This window comes from Lonchura striata, chromosome 5 (genome assembly GCF_050655825.1).
Source record: "Lonchura striata isolate lonStrDom1 chromosome 5, ASM5065582v1, whole genome shotgun sequence".
Lineage (NCBI taxonomy): Eukaryota > Metazoa > Chordata > Aves > Passeriformes > Estrildidae > Lonchura > Lonchura striata.
In genome coordinates this window covers 21,315,497-21,336,088 of record NC_140707.1, presented here as the reverse complement: position 1 = coordinate 21,336,088, position 20,592 = coordinate 21,315,497, and the positions used below count along the sequence as shown (strand labels likewise).

Genomic DNA, 20,592 nt, shown 5'->3' with positions numbered 1-20,592 from the left:
GACTGAGTTCCTCCACCCTGTTAAACAGGGTATATCCCATGGCTGGTACCCCAGGAGGAGAGCTTGGTGAGGAACAAACATATATGTCCACATTTTTCTTATTAGAAAATCAGGCTCTGGGAATTAGGAGGATCAAGTCAGACAGAATTCCCTCCAGAATTGAATTCTTCTTGCACAAAAGGCTAAACTGACCATATAGAACCTATGGAGTTTGGAAGAGGACTAAAATTTAAAAAAAAAATGGATCAGGCAGAGCAGGATTTAGCAGAGGCAGAACAGGTATCCTGCAGAACATGCCCTGAGAAGGACAACTCTTCCCAGGCTATGTGGACCAGTGATTTCCTTGCAACTTTCATCCTATTTTTTACTGTCCTTACTGAGAGACTGAGCCTCTGGCAGAGGTGAAAACCCCCAAATAAAAAGTCATGGTTTGCCTTAAACCCAGCATCAGGCACCTTGTTCTTCTCGGGTTTCCAGAGGCAGGAGCCTGACCTGGTCTAGCACCACACATCCAGGGGGATTTGTGCTCACATTGAGTTGGAATAACTGCTAAAAACTGGGTGCTGTAGCTGTGACTGTTCATGCCACAGGTGCTCTAAAGTTAGGAAAAGGCTGGGAGAGACTGAGGGAAGGGGGTGTAAGAGAACTGGGATTGTTCAGCCTGGAGAAGCTTTGAGGTGACTTAATTGTCTGTTCCAGTAACTGAAGGGACCTACAGCAAAGTTGGAGAGGGGCTTTGAACAAGGGCTTGGAGTGACAGGACAAGGGGGAATGGCTCCACCCTGCCAGAGGGCTGGGTTAGATGGCATATTAGGAATAAACTCCCTGTGAGGGTGGTGAGACCCTGGCATAGGTTGCCCAAAGCTGTGGCTGCCTCATCCCTGGCAGGGTCCAAGGCCAGGCTGGGTGGGGCTTGGAGCAACCTTGGATAGTGGAAGGTGTCCCTGCTTATGGCAGGGGGTGGAACTATTTGAGCTTTAAGATCCCTTCCAACCCAAACCATTCCAGGATTCCATGATTCGTTGCCAGCACCTATGGAACAAAACCTATCCTCAGTATAGACTACTCGGAGGTTTTTCCACACCTCCTCAATCACCTGCACTGCATGGATTGCTTTGTGAGGAGGATGCTCCTGCTCCCAGCTCACCTGGGATCCAGCAATCCCTCCTCTTCCCTCAGCACAACACAGAGACAGAGCTTTTGAACACAGCTCCAAACTCAGTCCTCTGACAGGCAATTGCATCATTTCTCAAAATCAGAGTCCTGCCGAGCTTCCTTCCAGCAGGTATTGCACTCCTGCCAGCTGGGAAGGGAGAGTGGCAGAGCTCTTCATCCTCTCTCCACCTTTGTATTGCTTCACAAAGCACAGAAAAGCTGCCTGTGCCCAGAAGTCTCCAAGAAAGCGTGAGACAATGTGAAGAACTGAAAGTGACGATACTTAAATCAGAACCACCCATTTATTGCTCGTGGCTGAGGAACTGGATTAATGGTGAGACGACATTGAGGTGTTGGAAATGAAAGTTTCAAGCAGCTCAGTCTATCCAGCTGCATCCAAAGTCCACCAAGCACTGTAAAGCTATTTGGAAGTGCTGCCTCCTTATCATATGATCAGAGAATGGTTTGGATTGGAAGGGACCTTACAGTTCATCCCATTCCAACTCCCTGCTGTGGGCAGGACACCTTCCACTGGCCCAAGTTGCTCCAAACCCCATCCAACCTGGCCTTGAACACTTCCAGGGATTGGGCAGCCACAGCTTCTCTGGGCAATGTTCCTCTGGCAACTCCTTCCTCAAACCAGACTAGTTCTGAAAAACCATCTTCCAGCTGCTGAAACCAAACCAGATCAGGATAAAGAAAAATTAAAACCACTTCTAGTTTCGTGCTAGAATAAAACCATTACCCAAACAGCAAACTCAGGAGAGAGTTGATGCCTCATTAGCAGGAAAAGAAGCAAGTGGGATAACAGCTGCATGTTCTGTAATCATGCAGCTGCAGCATCTGTCTCTCTCTCTCCAGCACTTGATTGCAAGTGAAATTAGAAGAAACTAGTCTGGGACTACCCCTTCAAGCCCCATTTCCTCTCCAGAGCTTCACTACGGAGATGCGTGCGTTCCAAGAGACGATGCCAAAAGCACAGAAATTAAAGCTTTTAAAGCTCCTAATCCATTTGGCACTTCAATAACACACAAAGAGTTACGACAACACCAATCCTCCTCTCCATGCATGGCACCGCACCGATGACTCTCAGCCCCATCTACTTGAATCCTGTCTATCCATTTCCATTGGAACAGCTTCTGCTGTCACAACAGCCCTACAACTGTGAGTATCTGGAGGATTGGCTCCTTTCTCCCTGCTGCTTTTGCAGGAAAGTAATTCCCAGTTCTCTAAGGAACGTGCTGCACAGAAGAAGCCTTGCAGGAGCTTTGGGAAATCTGGATAAATCGCAGCAGCATCAGGTATCCCAGGCTGAGTTCCTTGAATGCCATGCAAATCCTGTGAGTGGAAACATTGCCTCTGTCTCAAACATTCAGAAAATCTGTAGCTGTTGGAAGCTACAATTTGTCTTCCCAGGGTCCAGTCCTGATTTTTCTCCCGAGATCCATTGAAAGCTCCATCATGCACATGCTCTGGAGGAAACTGTTTATACAGAGCTCATTAGGCTGCAACAAGGGCTGGCTTCTCTCATCAGCATAGCTCTGACCACTGTACCAGAGCAGGGTTAAATGGGATACTGGGAAGAAATTCTTCCCTGTGAGGGTGCTCAGGCACTGGCACAGGTTGACCGGAGAAGCTGTGGCTGCCCTTGGATCCCTCGAAGTGTCCAAGGCCAGGCTGGATGAGGCCTGGAGCAACCTGGAATAGTGGAAGGTGTCCCTAGCCATGGCATGGGGCTGGATCTTTAAGATCCCTTCCAATTCACACCATTCCAGGATTCCACGATTCACTGCCAGCAGCTTCTGAAAAGCCATGTAGACACGCAGCCTCCACAGCTTCCAAAAGGCTTTTAAAAAGGGCTGTGGGTCAACTCTGGCACAGCCAAGAGGATCTCTGGGAGCTGTCCTAGACTGGGCTCTGCTTCACTCCCTGCTCCAATGCCCATAATTATCCCCCTGTTGCGAAAGGCTGTGTGTGCTCCAGCCAGCCGGCTGGGAGTTCTGCAGCCCGTGTGTGGCCGTGATAAATCACAGACAACTGCAATGAGAGCCAGGGGCTTCACCCCCCGAGTGCCGAACGCGTCCGAAAGCAGCGGCGCAGGGAGCGAATGCGGCTGGGCGCGGGCCTGACCCGCGCTACCCGGAGCCAGAGCTGGGAACACCCCCGAGGAGCTCCCCGGCTGATTCCTCGGGAAGGTCTGGCTCAGCCTCGGTTATCTGGTCTCAGATCTTGCCTAGTGGCAGTGCTCTGTCTGGGGAAGCCAAAATTGCATTTCTCTGGCTGTTCTCACACTCTCCGTAGCCTTAGCAAGCAGCATACTCAGGGAAGAGGAAAGGGGGAAAAGAATAGAGGGGGAAAGAAGATGGGGATAAAAAGAAGGGGAAAAGAAATGAGGGGTGAAAAAGTGGGGGAGGGGGAAATGGAAAAAGTGGGGGGAAATAGGGTGGGAAAAGAGGGAAGGAAATAAGGGGACAAGCAGGAACACACCAGTGGAACTGAACAATGTACAAGCATGGGGGATAGTCACAGGATATCTCCTCAAAATTAACAACAGGGCAGGGTGTTTGGGTAATTAATGCGACCCCAGGAAAAGCACGTTCCTTCTCAAAGGCACCACTTTCCCCTTTACCCATGGTAAGAAGCTGTTAAGAAGCCGTGTCATGTTGCCAGTGACAGGCTGCCACCGAGCAAAATAAGCAGGAAATGATGAAGTAAAACATTAATGTGAGGACTGATAAGTGACCTCAGCAACTCCAACATCAGGCACCAAACCCTGACCAAGTTTGGAGCCCCAAAGCTTTGGGTTCTGGCATATATTTGCATTAAAGCAAAGCCCAGGTTTCTGAAAGCAAAGCCTTCACTGAACACCCGTGATCAACACTGGCAAAACCACTTCCTATGGCCTTGAAGACCTGCAGATTTCCACCCCGAGAGCTGTCACAAGCCTTTTGCTTGTGACCCCAACATAAAGCAGCGTTGTTCTGCGTGTCTGTGGAAGCTCGGGTGCCTCTTTTGCTCTTCGTAGCCTTCCAAATCCCACCAAAATTGGCTTGAGTGGGGTCAGAGCTCGAGACAATGACACAGCCACAGTTTCATACTCACTCCGTGCAGAAGAGATTCAAAAGCTGTGCTTACTCACAGACAAAGGCATCCTTGCCTCCCAAAAACTCCAAATCCACTCCAAAGTCAGGAAAAACCGGAAGCAGAGACCAGGATTTGTTTCTGTGTCCGTAGTTTGCCCAGAGATAGATGACATGACTACCTTTCTACTCTCAAGAGGGGATCTATTTTCTTTGCCTTTCAACAAGTTAGGGAGGGATGCACCAGAAGGAGAAGGAAATTTGGAATTAATGGATTCTAGAGTGTGATAGAGCATATGGCAATTCCCAAACAGCATCCATCACTTGTGCTTCCCACAGGAGCCTCCCAGCTGTAGCAGCAGCAGCAACCCATGGAGAACCATGGATAAGCAGACTTAAGCATGCTGTTGCAAAGAGAAGCCTGGGTAGGGCAAAGGAATTCCCTGGCATTTGCAGGTAAGTACAAGGATGTGGGGGTGGAAATGAGGCTGAGCTTGTCTCCAGGCTGACAATTTGATGGAAAGAGATGCTTTGACACTTGGCTTTTGCTGCATTATTCCCCAGTGAACTAGTTACTAAGGTTTCCTTTTAATGAAAGCATTCAGAGTCCAGAGATTAGGCAAGAGAAACACGGGAAAGGATGGGAGGTGCACACCAGATCACTTGGAAAAATGAGAAGGCTGAATCTTACACAGATATTGAAATCCTGAAATATCCCAGGGAACTGCAGCAGCAAGAAGGAAAGGGACTTTTAAACAGAGCAGGTAGTGCCAGGATAAGGGGGAATGGCTTCCCACTGCCAGAGTGCAGGGTTAGACAGGATACTGGGGGGAAATTCTTCCCTGTGATGGTGAGGAGGCTCTGGCACAGATCACCCAGAGAAGCTGTGGCTACTCCATCCCTGGAAGTGTCCAAGGCCAGGTTGGACAGAGCCTGAAGCAACCTAGGATAGTGGAAGGTGTCCCTGCCTGTAGCAGGGTGTGGAATGAGATGATCCTTACAGAACCTTCCAACCCAAATAATTCTAGGATTCTCTGACTCTATAAAATACCAGATCTATTAAATACCACCCATTTACACAGAAATGCCTGTTACAACTTTAAATAGGTTTCGTACAAAGCTGCCATGTGACAGCTATGCCAACAACACCCTAAAACATGCCTATAAGTAGTTTGAAAAACCGAGTCAAAAATATTCTGGGACAGCTTTTGCAGTCGTGTTTATAGAAAGAGCACAAGCTTTGCCAATCAAGGTTTTTAAAAAAATAACCCACACAAGCCCTGCTCATCTGATTTTTCATATATGCAAAATGCAAACTCGATTCCTTCGCAGCAGAAGGCTGAGTCTGGTAAAATATCAATCATATGTCACTTTGCTCAGATAGCTCTGGCACCCTTCCTGTTCCACGGGCAAAATGGAATAACAAATTATTCCCAAGGCTTTATTTTGAAGAACAAGGTGTAAGGTTTCTCTATAGTAAATATTAAAGCTCTTCTATATATTATAATCACACCCTTCCACGACTGCTTTAGGAGCTTCCTTCAAGCTGCTGAGCTTAAATAATTCAAGCTGCGCCGTGATTCTGTGTTCTACACGTGTGGCTGCAAACTGTGCTGCCTGTGGGAATTTCAAGGGCAGGTGCATCCCTGCCAGCTCCTCTCCATGTCACGGAGCTGTCAGTGCCATCCTATCTCTGGATGCGGATTTCCCTTCTCCTCCCTCCGGTACATCTCTCCCACAAAGGTCTCCATTCACTCTCTCCTGACTGGGAACTGTCAGCACAGCACCCTCAGGATCCAAAGACAATACACTCCCACTCCACAAGTTCAAAACTGGCTTTAGAGGAGATAAAAGAAATGCAAGACATTCCTTCAATGTAACATTTAACTAAATGTTTGATTTAAGTATTTTTTTTCCTTCAAATAATCTTCATCTTTTTTTCCTCACCTCAGTGTCCCTTAAAACTGCCTGTGCCCCACCTCAGCACCCAGTCCTTCACACTGGTTCCAGGTATGGAGTCCAGGAATTATCATCTCTGAGGAGTGCCAAAGACAGCCTGAATTTGAAAATTTAACAGACATGCATGTTTATAACCTCGACTTAAATTCACAGAAGCTTTAAATCCAAGCAGGCAAAACTAAGTTCTGTTAAAAAACAAGTTCATGTAGTATTTTCAAGGATTCTTGTGTTCTGACTCATCTCCAGTTGAAATACGCTGACCAGAACTACCTCTTCAGACTTGATTATTTTCAGTTCTAGAATACGTACTTCAGACAGTATCATCTTCCATTTGGAAATACCTTTTGTTTCTATATGGTTTTAAAAGTAGTAGCATACCATTTCACCCTCAGCAGGGTTGCAAGTTGTCCATACAGCAAAACAGCTCTCTGGGATTTCCTTCATCAAAGGTTTTGATTCCTCTTTCTATTCAAAGTTTAACAGACATTTCAAAGAAAACAGACTTTCTACTTCTTTATTCTCACTTTCTGATCATCACTTGAAACACCAGCTTTAACCCCACACGTTCCCAGCTGAGGACAAAGGTGACAGAGGATAAGTTATGCTGAGCATTTTTCCATTTGAGAGTTTCAGTACCAATTCAAAACTCAAGTCAAAGAAAGACTTTATAGAACTCTTGCATTCCCACTGCAATTACTGGAACCAAGCCCTCTCCCTTCCCTAATGTCTTGTAAACCACAGTATTGCACTAAAAGCTAAGCAGAGCTTAAATCCAGAGCCAACTTTGCTGGATTTGAACTAGAATCAGAGAACCTAATTCTTCCCTGTTGAGAGTGGTGAAGCGCTGGCACAGGTTGATGGAAGATGTCCCTGTCCATGGCAGGGGGTGGAAATGGATGAGCTTTAAGGTCCCTTTCTACCCAAAACATTCTGGCATTCCATGAATCATAGAAATGTTTGGGAACCTCTGGAATAAAAGTCTAGATGTTGTTTGAAAATATACACATTTTTTTTTCCTTCACAAAATACAGGAACAATCACCACCACAAATAGAGGTGCATATTCATTCATCTTCTGGTGACATGGTTTTAGCCAAGGCAGAACTGTCAAACCTACCTAAACCTGCTTTAAACCCTTTCCTCCCTCTCATTAACACCAGAGACAGTACTTACAAATCAGTAACCCACAAAGTGAAGAAGTTCCACTTAAAATTTCACAACTCAACTGGTTTCAGGTATTAGCTCAGTCTGAAGAAATGTAGCCCTGCTGAATGGTGCTGCAACAGCTGATGCCTCCAAGGAGAATATGTTCTTTAATTCCTAGAGTGTTAGCAGAGGAATCATTTAAATTTGGGTCAAATTGGATCATTTAAGCCCAGGAAGCAGGGGACTCAGTGTTGCCAAAGGTCCCAAGCTCAGCCAGAGGAACATTTCTAGGAACCAGCAGCCGGCACAGATCAGAAATCTGGTGAGAGAAAACTCAAGCAGAAGCTGGAAGTTGTAACATGTTAAAATCCCAGGAACCACAAGCCAAACACAGGCAATTCAGCCACTTTAGACAAGGAGAAGCCCAGCTCTCTGGAACGCTGCTTCCATGAGAGCCCGTTTAACTCCCATTAGGAGCTGCCCCGGCTCTTTCATCCCTTACCCACATCATTAGAGGCATATTTAAACACACACCTTTGCTTGTGCCCCAGGTTTGATCAGTCAAGGCAACAAACACCACCTTTAAACAGACTGGACAGGGTTTGCAGCCCGTGCTGGGAGTGATCTGGTTTATATGCACTCATTAAGGAGCATTTATCGACCCACACAGGCGTGATGCCGCTCAGCCGTTTGGAAAGGCAGCAATTAAACACACTCAGCTCTCCAAGCCAGGGCTAGGATCAGGCTCTTTCAATAAGGTGGGTCTTACAGACTCCATCACACTGAAATATTACTTGGATTTCACTGCACCTTGCACAGCCAGGAGGAAAATAGACTTAAGAGTATCAGGAGTGGTTAAGAGCAATGACTAAGTTAGAGCCTTGGTCCCAAGAGCTCTTGGTTGAATTCTGGGGGGATGCTGAACACTTCTGTTCTCCTCAGTGCAGGTCACCATGGAGCCAGTGGGATAGACCATCAGCTCTCTGGCAAAGGAGCCTAATTACAACTTCCTCTGGGGAACCACAAAGCTTTTAAACAGTGCAGCCTAGTTTTATGGAAATGCCACAGGTGTCTCCAACTAATTTTCAGAAAGACCCCTTGAAGTCAGGCTGAGGCTTCAAAACATCCAGGTGTGCTGAGTAACGGGGAGAAGAGTCCTACAAGTACTGTTCTGCCCAATGATGCTCTGATACTGCAATACCACACCCCACGTGCTTCCTCCAGCCTCGAGGAGAATATTCATTATAGGGAAGGAAACAGCAAAACTTTTGAGGAACCCTAGCACTGACAGGTGAAGAAACAAAAAAAATAAGCAGATCTATCCCCTTCATTATCAGCTATAGGATTTAAGAACATTGACTGCACATTGAGGTGTTCAATGTGTGGGTCAGAGGATGGGGAAGAGAAAACTGCCTTCATCCATCCCAGCCACTGGCACAGGAGCAGAAGGGTAAAAGGTGCACATGACTCAGAGCACCAGGCTCCAAGGAGTGGGGTACAAGGAGACAACGTGTGAAGCTAGAGCACGGGAAATGTGACCGGAGCGGCGATCCCAGAGGGATTGCTGAGCTGCACGAGCTGCCAGCTGAAGCAGAGCCAAAGTGGCAGCGGGAGACGCTCGCAGCTACCGGTCGAATGTCGGGAGAGCTGGTAGGAACTTTCCAGGAGCTGCTGGAAGATCCAAGCAAGCTGCAGCAAGCTCTGTTTTCCCAGGCTGTGCCCTGAGTGGAAGGGTAAACAGCTGATAAGGAGGAATGTGCTGCAAAGTCCCCCCAAGCAGCCAGAACCCCCCTGTTATCCCACAGCTCAGCCCAAGGACAATTCCCAGTGCCCGTGCCCAGCACACACCTCCCTTCGGCCAGTTTTGCTGCTGGCAGTCCAAATCTCAGGAGATTTGAACCAAAGAGGATCTGATGCTGGACAACAGCTGCATAGAGCTCAGAGCTGAGTTTCTGCCTCAGATTGCAGTTACAGTGCACAAGGAGAGATGTATCCACGCAGGATATCCCCAGACACCAGAATTTCAGCTCCAGCTATTTGTCACAGTAAAACATTTTAAGGCAGCAGCATTCTTCAAAGTAAAATGACAGATAATATCCTATTTTAGAGCTCCAAAGCTGGTTCTTCATTTCAATAACTAAGATAAACATTTTATTTAACAGCTGTATTAACAGGCAGAAACACGTTTTGCTTCAGAAAGTCAGGCAGACTTACAGCCCTGGCTTTCTGAAGCATTTAAACTCTCAGTTCAAGATGAATTCCTGGAAATGGGGCAGGGGAGCTCTCCTTTCTTCTGAACAGAAACCAAGCACAAAGTCTACGTTTGAGTCTCCAGCTCTGCTGCTTCCCACCCTGCTTACAGCTTTGCCACACATGTGGGAGCACCAGCAGAGCTGAGTGACACTTCCTAGAGGATGTCACAACTTCTGTCAGGTCTCTGCTGTGCTTGACACAGGGTCTACAAAAGGAACAGGCCCCAAATTACCTCTGGGGCCTCCTGCTCAGTGTCACTTCACAGCTTTCCTTCAGTGCCTCTGCTCGAGCTGGGGTGCGCCTGGAAGTTCTCACACCTCTGGTGAAGGATGAGCCCTTGGGGAGCCACAGCACCTGCAGCTTATCTGAAGGATCAGGAGCAAATATCCAAATATTCACTGATTTTCCTGCTCCCCTGGCAAGGCCTGTCACAGTTACTGCCCTCCAAACACAAGTACATCAGTGTACAGCATTAAGGTGTTTTACCCTGGAATGATTTGTGTGGGCAAGGACGCCAATGATCATCCCATTCCAACCCCCACAGGCAGAGACAGCTTCCACTAGCCTAGGCTGCTCCAAGACTCATCCAACATGGCCCTTTCAACTTGATAGGGACACTGGTCTTAAATTTATCTAAACACTTTCCACTTATATTTGTGTGGGGGTCTAAATACACATATGATGACTCCTTTGGGTCCATTCACAGCTTGCTTTGTTCAGCTGAGGACTGGAGAGGTTTTTATATGGCTGCATGAGCTCTCCAGCCTGAGAGAAAGAAAATTAGGACCTCAGTACCCAAACCTATGATTGCAAACATTGGAAGGGGCTGCTCAGGACAGTGGTGGAGTCACCATTCCTAGAGGTGTCTAAGGAATGACTGGACACAGCACTCAGTGCTCTAGTCTGGTTGACAAGCTGGTGATCAGCCACAGATAGAACTCAATGATCTTAGAGGTCTTTTCCAACCTAAATGATTCTGGGATCTACATAAGAAAGTGCAGAGCTCTATGAGCTGGACTGAGGCCTCACAGAAGCCCCTGAAGCCACCTTCCTTTCTTATTTTTAAATTCACTGTGTTTGTTTTACATACATAATACAGAGTACTCCAAGATCAACCATCTGACCCTCAAGGCCTCCAGACACAGCTCTATATAGGGTTATTACAGTGAACTGGGATTCAATTATATTTAAATAGTGAAAAGTCAAAGCGCTGCTGCTGCGCTAGCTCCCTGCCCCTCCATGATCCATTTCTCCCCACTGCCTCCCATGGTTTCCTTGGAAACATATGCAAGCTTAAATTGGATTGACATTCACTTAGTGGACAGATGGAGTTTGGAACAGCCCAGTGCCTGAAATTCAAGGCCGAGCCTTGGGATATGTCACGTTATCAATACAAAAAACAGCCCCCAAGCTTTGTGGGAAGGGGAAGGATCACCTAATTATTCAGTAACGAGCTCTGAGGTGGCATCTCAGGAAGGTCAGCGCTCACCCATTGTTCCTGATGAAAGCAGCGGGCTGAGCACGCGACCAGTTTTGTTGGGAGGGAAGGATTTAATTTTTGTTAAGCGCTGGGAAAACAGGGGAGTTCTTAAGCTCATTAGTGGTTTCAGGCAGGAGAGCTGCTGCAGATCACATGTAGGCTGAGCACAGACAGCGATGCTCCATTTGCACTGCAATTAAGCCACTTGCATCCAAAACTTCATCCCTAGGCTGAAGTTATTCCTGGTAACTGATCCTGACCCACAGACACTGAGAGGGACAGGGTTTGCATCACTCCTTTACAGCCTTAGAGGTGGCAGGACTGCACTTTGAGCAAAGCTGGCAATTTATTCTCAAGGGGGAATTATTCCCTGGGTCCTCTTCCACTATATGAGAAGAAACACAACTGTGAAGAAATGAAAATAGCTTTTTTTCTTTTGAAGGTTAAACATTGCTTCCCACCCATACTGTCTATCCTAACAGGATTGGAAAGGATTCACCTCTTTCCAACCAAAACACAAGGGGCACAGTAGAAATCCCACATAACTACATCCCTAGAGATCCCTGATGAAATCCAGCATCTAGGAAGGACAAGATGACAGAGTTCTTGGGCAGGAACAGGAGGGCAGCCAGTAGGCATTGCATATTCCCCCTCACCAGGAGCTCTGCCCATCATATGCTTGGTTATTGCAGGGGCCATCTCCAGGTAATCACCAGTTCCAGGAATTAGATACATGCCACATAGTCAGTCTTACCAAGGAATTTTTAAGGAATAAATCCCCAAAATGCCTGGTTTGCTTCTGTTGCTTGTGCCATTTGCTGAAACTTAAGGAATTCCCAGGCTGGGATTTACCTGTCCGACTCGGCATTTCTGTACCTGTTCCGATACCTGGCATTTAGCCAGGATTTTAATAAAATCTCTTTTTTCTCTGTCTACACGTGAGCTGCCAGATTCTTTTCCTTTACTATCCTGCTCACCTTGGAGAGAGCTGCTCTGTCTCCTTACTCTGAGCCATCTCCAACCTTGAATCCTTCCACTGACTTTGGCTGAGCTGAACAAAGGAACAACAAACCCAAACATGCCTCGTGCATCTGTTTCTTACGAGTTTTTTATTCATTAAAAATAAACCTCCTGCAGCCCACTAGTTCCCTCCACAAGCCTGCACTTTCCTGCTTTCTCTCCTTCCAAATCATTCATATTTATCAATATGTGATTATTGCAGCTTAATCCTCATTGCCTACACTCCCCCCGGTGCCTCTCCACCCTCCCTCAGCAGAAACCTCGATGCTCCTCTCCACCCCGCCACAAACCCTGCTCTTTTTTACAGAATTCTCAACCCTGAGCCAGCGAGAACACGCTCAACCTGCCAAGTGCCCTAGGAGAGCGAGCGCTCCCGAAGGGATTTCAGGGATGTAACCCCCGATCCCTTTCCAGCCAGGATGCCCGGCAGTTTCCCCGATCCCTTTCCAGCCAGGATGCCCGGCAGTTTCCCCGATCCCTTTCCAGCCAGGATGCCCGGCAGTTTCCCCGATCCCTTTCCAGCCAGGATGCCCGGCAGTTTCCCGAACTCGCCCGGCGAGGATGCGGAGCCGGGAATGCGAGGCTGCTCCCAGCTCCAGCAGCCTCCGCCACGCTCCCCCCTGCCTCCCGAACTCAGCTCAGCCATCCTTCCCTCGCAGCCCGCAACTCCCCATTCCTCTCCTCCCCGATTTCAGCCCATTCCAGGTATTCCGCAGGCACCCGGAGACACAATGAAGACGAGCACCGGATAATGCTGTGCTGCGGGAAGGCTGGCTGAAGCTCCCGATTTTCCGTGCTTCCCACAGGCCACAGGCAGGAACAATAGAAGGCCAAGCACGGTGTAAGTAGGAAGCAATGCCTGGGATCTCGATGCTTCCCTAGCACTGAGATTTTGTTTCAAGGATGATAATTCAGACACCAAAAAAATCAGCTGCCAGCAAAGCAGTTTTATTCCAATCAATGCGAGGAAAATGCCTGCTCTTTATTTCTAACAGCCTCGTAAATAATTTGAAATATTGAGATACAGGCAGCCTCTAAAAGCCAAGATCTTTGATTTAAAAAAAAATAAAAATCAAGGCTGCTGAGCTGTAGAGTGTCAAAGCTGAGCGTGAGAAAGCCCTTCAAAAACTGCTGGAAGAACAATGGGTGCCAATAAGCACTCCTGTGATGTGCCTTACAAAGGCGGAAAACCTAAAAAAATCGTAATTTTCTTCAGTCATACCTTTGTTTAGGAGAACTGGGACACGAGGAATGCAGCACCAGGCAGCTTGGAGCCTAAGCATCATCTTATTCCTGAGCACCGCACGTTCAACACAAATCCCACCGGCTCTCCACGTGCCTTTTCCCAGAGCGTTTCTGCCCACAACAGAGCAGTGCCCAGGGAATACAGCAGGAGAAAAATCCCACCTGGGCTGCATCCCCTTCTCTGGCAGGGGAAGGAGGGAGCCACAAGACACATGGATCCCAAAGCCTCCCTGCTCCCAGCATCATCACCGTGCCGGCTGTGCCATCCCATGGGATGAGCTGACACCCTGCCAATGCCACCAGACTCCTGTCACAGTGCCTGGCTGCACGTGTGACAGCAAACACCCCTCAAAACCTTGTGCTGCCGAGTCTCCAAAAGCTCTGGGAATTTTAAACGGTGAAGGAAGGAGAATGACAAACGGAGGGATTCCAAGCAGCCCTCAGACAAGGTCCGGCCGAACATCTCTACCGAAAATGCACCTCTTATCTAAGCCAGAGCTGCTGGAAGAGGTGATAAAAGCGGCATTCCCGGCCGTGCCACGTGGGAGCTGAGCACGGCGTGCTCCCGGGGAGTGACACACATTCCCTCCCCATTTAATAGTGTTTATTTAGCTCTGTGCTAGCGGCACGGCTCAGACCCCAGGGGGGACTGCCCGGTGCCACCAGGCTCGCAGGGTGTTACATCGCTCATTCCCACCTGTTTTAATTTAAGGAAAGACACATCCATGCGTGTTTCCCCGTCATCAACCTGCAAGAACCCAGCACTGCCAAATGTGAGCATCACTCACCAATCAGGCCAAAATCAACAGTGTCCCTTGAATTATTTTTGACCCATGTGGAGTTAATAACCATCCACCCTCTATGGAAGATGTCCTGAAATTTAATGTATATCAATAAGTAGCAGATTGAAGGGAAAACAACTGCTCCTCCAGGGCAGCCATCCTCATTTTCAGCTGATTTTTTCCAGAAGCAGAGCAGCACTGCCATCCCCACTGAGGGACTTCCACTATGATTTAAATCAAATTATTCTTTGGAAATTATACATCTGTGATTTTGAGAGACCAGAGATTTCACAAAGGTTCAGGTTCAGTTCCCTCAGCTGACCATACCTCTTATATCCTGCCAGCTCTCCATACTCTGATTTTATAAGGGTTTCACCCACATGGCCAGAGAAAAAATAACATGGAACAGATCAATTAACTCCAATGGCACAAATATTGACAGGGCCCAAATGAGTTGATTTTAAACCAGATTTATATTTATTTTTCTTAATTATACCCTTGGCTTATTTTTTAATAACTTCAGATCCTCATTTCACTTTATTACATGATAAAGTTTTCCAGTGTCTAGTTCTTCTAATGGAAGGGGGATTTTTAAATTCACACAAAATATTACTGTGACTCTATTCTACTTGATTTATAATAAAACTCCATGCTAAAATAGCAAATCTGGGCAATAACTGGACAAAGTTATGGCATTGTCACATACAATCTTGTTTCTTTCTGTCTTTTAAGAAATAAAACCAGTAGTATCAAATTTAAGTGTTTTTTCCCCATTTCAAGGATGTCAGGTGCCAGTACAAGTGTGAAAGTATAGTTAAATCATGATGGTCTTCTTACAGGTAACTCACTGAGAACAACAATCTGGCCACGAATTTCAACATTTTTCTGCCATTAAATACTTGTCTTTGGTCTCAGTAAAAGAGGAGCTGCCATGCTGGACAGCTGCGATCATGGCTGAAGGACCCAAAAACTCCAGTCCTCATGCTGAAGCACAAGGAACAATTCCTTCTTAGCATCCTCCACACAAAAGCCCCTGTTCTTCCCTTTAAATACTGTCTGCATCCAAAACTGTGATGTCTTCCAGCCTTCACAATTGGAGAATAGCTTAAGACAGCCCAAATCTGCAGCTTGGAATATAACCAGCTCACCTATGAGCTGCTGGAAACAGGCACATAAATCATCACTCACATCATGAGTTCAAGCAGGAGAGCAAACCAGACGGTCAGAACCCTCATATGGGGAAATCCCCCGGGATCGAAGCACATCCCTCTCTGCCACAGCCCGGCCAACCCAGCCCCTGCCAGCTCACAGCTTGTGTTTGAAGCTATTTTCAGATTTATGACTTCTTTGGGCTGCTTATTTTTGGTTGGTTTTTTTTTTTTTCCTTCTCCTGTATTTCCCAGTCATCTGAACACTGCTTCATTTATTCTTATCAACATGAGAGTTATGATGTCGTTCAGCTGGTTGGGTGTGATACCAAGGCTGTTCTGCTGCTGCTTCCATGAGTTGTATCCCCGTGGTTAACTGAGATCCCAGAACCAATGAGCTTGGAAAAGAACTCCAAGGTCACCAAGTCCAACCTGTGACCAATCATCACCTTGTCACCCAGCCCAGAGCACCGAGCACCACATCCAGTCCTTTCTTGAACACCTGCAGGGATGGACATTCCACCACCTCCCTGGTGTCAGCCCCTTCCAGTGCCTGACAGCCTTTTATACAAAGAAATCTCTCCCGATGTCCAAATGGGGACAACTAACTGGAGATGGGGCAAAAAAACCCTCACACAGCTCCTTTTGGATGTGATATTTGCACATCTGAGCACACCTTCTTGTTTTTGCAGAGCTAGATCTCATCACTCGTTCATTTGCTTGTGATCTGAACACGATGCCAAGCAGAGAGCATGCCTTTGCTACCACTCCTAATTATTTTTCAATTGTTTACTTTGGACAGATTTGCTGCTAAGGGCTTATTTTCAATGCTGCAGCAGCACTAGAAAAGTTTTTGCTGAAGGGTGGATTTCCCCCCACATCCCAGCCAGGTGATCCCTAAATCGGATCTCCACAGACTGGACCAGCACACGTGTTCCACAGAGCCTCCGAGTCACACAACAGCGATTAACACCACCACAGCAAACAAAATTAACCTGCATCACCTAAAACACAACAAGTTCCACCTCAGCAGGAGGAAGAACTTTCCATGGAGTGTGGCAGAGCACAGAACAGGCTGTCTCTGGAGACATTCCAAACCCACCTGGACACATTGCTGTGTCACCTGCTCTAGGTGGGGGTGGTCTCCAGAGGCCCTTCCAACCCTGTCCCGTGATACTGGTTAAAAAGCCAAATAAACACTAAGGCTTCCAGAGAGGAAACAGAAAGGTGATGCAGACAAACTGGCAAGAAGGACAGAGTACCGATGCTTAACTGAATGATTCAGTTGGATGAGAACACACCAGTGGCCTCCAAAATAACATTTCTGCCTCAAGACACAAGGGTGTGACTGTTTTTCCCCCAAAGCCCACATTTCTAAGTTGCATCTTATTGTTCTGTGCAACTGTCACCATGAAGCCCCAGCAAACAAAGCATCCAGAAAGGATCCAGTCGCACAAAGTTCAAGGAATTGTTTTTCCTTGCAGGCTTGGTGTTTTACACCTATCAGTAGTACTACACTTCTCTGCTCTGCTCCAGCTGGAAAGCAGTTAGAAATGCTGCACTGTGTTAATGAGGAAAACAAACAGAAATCGATGTTTAAATCCAAAACGTCCTGGTAAATCACACTAATGCACTATTTCCTATCACCTGCAAACATTTAGACAGTTCCAGCCGAAGCTCGGGAACGATTCAGGTAGCCAGGACATGACAAACGTGAAGGATGGCCCGGGATGAATATGTGAGCAGGATATTTCTGTTAAAGCGATCAGCAGCGTGCTGGTATTTAAATCACATTACGATTTCAAAAGCACCAGTCTATCACGCAGCTCGTGTCACTCTTTCTCACAACCACAAGGACCAGAAGCCTTAAAATAAAACCCCGAGCCCCCCAGAACACCACAGAGCCCCTCAGCGTGGCACAAGCACTCGCTAATTGTGGCAAACTGATGGACAGATCAATTAACCAGGCAAGCAAAAGCCCGGCAAAGCCTCTCGCTTTGAGGTTCGCCTGCTCCTGACAATGATGACTTCAGATGGAGAGCGAGCACGAGGGGCAGCTGGATTCTTTAAAACAAAACACAACCAGAACCTCTTTCAGATAAGCATTTTGTGGAAAGAGAAAGGGGAGGGGGAGAGGCAAACTGAATAAATCCCAAATGCTCGTATTTTTTAAGTTTTCGTGGCTGCTCTTGTGAAAGAGAAGGGGTTCCTGTGTCTCCCTGTGCCGGGGCAGGGAAAAGGACATCGGGGTGTGGGTATCCCCGTGTCGGCTGTCGAGCAGGAGCCCGGGGAGCACTTGCTAGTCTTCCCGAGATCTGCCCAGTCACATGTGCTGGCTCCTGCGCCTTATAGAAGCAGCTGGAAAAGAGGGAGCCAGCGGAGCTGCCTCCATTAGGAGCCACCGCTACACAAAAGGAGAAGAGAAAACAAGCCGTCGGCCACCGGAGCAGCCGGCAGGAAAAGAGAGATGTCCAGAGCCACGGGGAGCGCACGGCGAGTGGGAAAAATCACGATGGAAATGAAAACTGCTCTGCTATCCCCCAAAGAGGCTCGATGGTACCTGCTTGACAGGGACACGGGGCTCACAGCCCGCCCGGCATCACATCCTGCAAACCACCGGGAACTCGACGGACTCAACCGCTCGACCCTCCGGGGAGGGGCTCATCGCCCCGTTCGGCCGTGGGGAGCCCCAAGACACCAAGCCCCAGCCAGCCCGTCCTGTGCCAACTCCCGGCCGGGCAGCGCCGCTTCAGCTCCGAGATCCGGAGTCGCCGAGGACAGCGACGGCTCTCCCCGGGAATCGCCTCCGACCCGGCGATGCCGAGCCGAGCAGCCCATGGGGCGAGCAGCCCATGGGGCGAGGAGCCCCGCAACTCCCGCGGGCCCCCCCGGCCCGGCGCCGCCGCCTTTGTGCTGCCCGAGCGGCAGGGGCGGAGGAGCCCCGGGGGGTTCGGCGGGGCCGATCCGGCCTCGCACCGGTGGGACCGCGCGGGGTAACGGCGGCTCGGGCCGGCCCGGCCCACCCGCCACCCAGCCCGCCGTGCCCTCCCGGCGCTTCCCCGCCGCCGCGGGAAGTTCCCGCTGGCCCCGAGTACCCCCCGCCCCCCAAACCCCGGGGCGGCGGCACCTGCTCCCGGCCAGGCGGAGTTCCCGGGGGCGGAGGGACGAGCCGGCGCCGCGGGGACCGCGTGTGGACTCACCGGGAGGCTGCCGCAGGCCCCGGGGGGGAGAAATCCAGCGGCGGGAGCGCCGCGAGTCCCGAGCTCCGCGCTGCTGCTGCGTCAGCGCCGCCGCCTCCTCCGCTGCGGGATGGGGACGAGGCGCCACCGCCGCCGCCCGCCCCTGGCCGCGGGGCGTCGCGGAGCGGGCGGGCGGAGGCCGGAGCGGGCGGCGGAGGGGCCGGGAGGGGCGGAGGAGGGGGCGGAGGAGGGACCGGGGGCGCCGCCGCCGCCGCCGCCGCGAAGTCCCCGCAAGCCGCGAGCGCCTCCGGCCTCCTTCCTGCTTCCTCGTCCGCAGCCAATCGCCGCCCGCCGCCCGCCGCTCGCCCCGCCGCGCCGGCCAATCACGGCCGCCCCTCCCCGCCGCCGCCGGCCAATCGCCGCCGCGCCCGCCCCCGCCCCGAGCCCCCCTCGGCGCCCCCCCGCTCCCCTCACGGAGCCCCCCACTCTGCCGCCCCTCGCCCGTGGCGCGGGATAACCGGGATAACCGGGAAAACCGGGATAACCGCCCCGCCGGAGCGCTGGGGTAGCCCCCGATGGCCGCGATTCCCTCACAGGACGGGGGCATGAGGCGGCCTCGCGCGCCAGTCAGGGCCCCCCCCCGTGGGTCCCTCAGAGGCGCCCGAGGCGCCCTCACACCTCGCGGCTGTGCCCTGCGCATCCCGGGGGCAGTCACACTTAAACCGAGCCCTGCATCCAAACTCTGGGAAAGTTGTATGTCCCAGGGGTCCGGCGGGAGCTCCGCTGAGAGCTGCTAGGGAGGAGAGGCAAAAGGCAGAGCGGGTTTGAGCGCCCATCATTCCCATCCCGAGATGGGCACTGGAAAGGCCACGGACAGCCCCTGTGTGGCAGCTATCCCTGAGCAGCCTCGTGAGTCAGCAGCAGGGGAATATCCCGTTGCATTTTAGGGGGGAAAAGGCCAACAGGGAGTTCTCAGGTGTCTCAGAGCTTCTCCACAGAATCTGTCCTCAGGTGCGACACTCAGGTGTCCGTGGCTTCTATGGTCTTACCAACAGGTGAGACATGGCAATGAGAACATCTGAAAAACTCCATATTTTCCTGAAAAGATGAGTTTAAAGCCCTAAAAGAGAACCAGCAAGCCACGGAAGTTACTTGATCTTTAGCAGTACCACAGTCCCCATCCCTGAAGCCTCTCCATCAGCACCAGAATGGGGTTTTTCCATAGAATCATGAAGTCTTCTGAGTTGGATCCACAGGAATTGAGCCCCACTCTTAGTCCTGCACAGGACAGCCCCAAAAACCGACCATGTGCCTGAGAGCATTGTCCAAACACTTCTTGAGCTCTTTCAGGCTTGGAGACGTGACCGCTTCCCTGAGGAGCCTGTTCCAGTACCAAATTTGTCCTATTTCTTTTAAATTTGGGAAACAGCTGGGAAAGAACTCGCACATGGAACAAGCAACTCACGGGGCTTCAGGAGATAAATACACACACAATGAGGGTGAGACCCTGATTATCTGTTTGAAATTCAACTAAACTGCAGGAGACTAAGAGCCTGAAATACTTCCTGCCTTGTTCCGGTGGTCCACAGGGATCTTGCAAACAACAGCAGGATCAAGCACTGGTATGATTATTGCAGGATCCAGATGTTACACAGGAGAAGCTTGAGAGGAAATTCAGCTATTTGGAGACACTAATTCCTGAAACAAATACCAGCCATTGGTGATGGAGCAGGGAAAAATAAGTAACTTTAACAGCTATACCCCTGGAAGCCCTCAAGGTGCAGTAGGGCAACTCTCCTTAAAAACTCTCTGATACTGTTATGAGCTGGATTTGGATGATCCTTGTGCATCCTTTCCACCTCAGGATACTCTGTGATTACCCCATTTGATGGCTGCCCTTTGGAAATGCAACCTTTGGAGGAGACTTTTCCAGGCTCTATTTAATGCAGCTCCATAAGCACAAAGGTTTTGTCTCCTCAGACCAGAGCTGCTCCCCACCTGAAAGCCGAGGGCAGCTCATGGTGCTGCCAAATTATTCCCTAAAAATGATATTTTATTGGAGCCTTTCCCTCTGCTGCGAGCCACAGGAACAGGAAATCACAGCACTCCGAGATCAGAGTTCAATTTTCGTGTTACACAGAGCACA

The 20,592-nt window shown here is 49.5% G+C and overlaps 1 protein-coding gene across 1 annotated transcript in view; it reads right to left on the bottom strand.

Annotated features, from left to right (window-relative positions):
* The window catches only part of BAHD1 (bromo adjacent homology domain containing 1), a 35,567-nt gene extending 16,830 nt beyond the window's left edge, over positions 1-18,737 (bottom strand). Inside the window, exon 1 of the mRNA XM_021556038.3 lies at positions 18,468-18,737. The gene's annotated coding sequence lies outside the window, so the exon portion shown is untranslated. The remainder of the gene's footprint in view (positions 1-18,467) is intronic.
* Between the last annotated feature and the right edge of the window lie 1,855 nt (positions 18,738-20,592).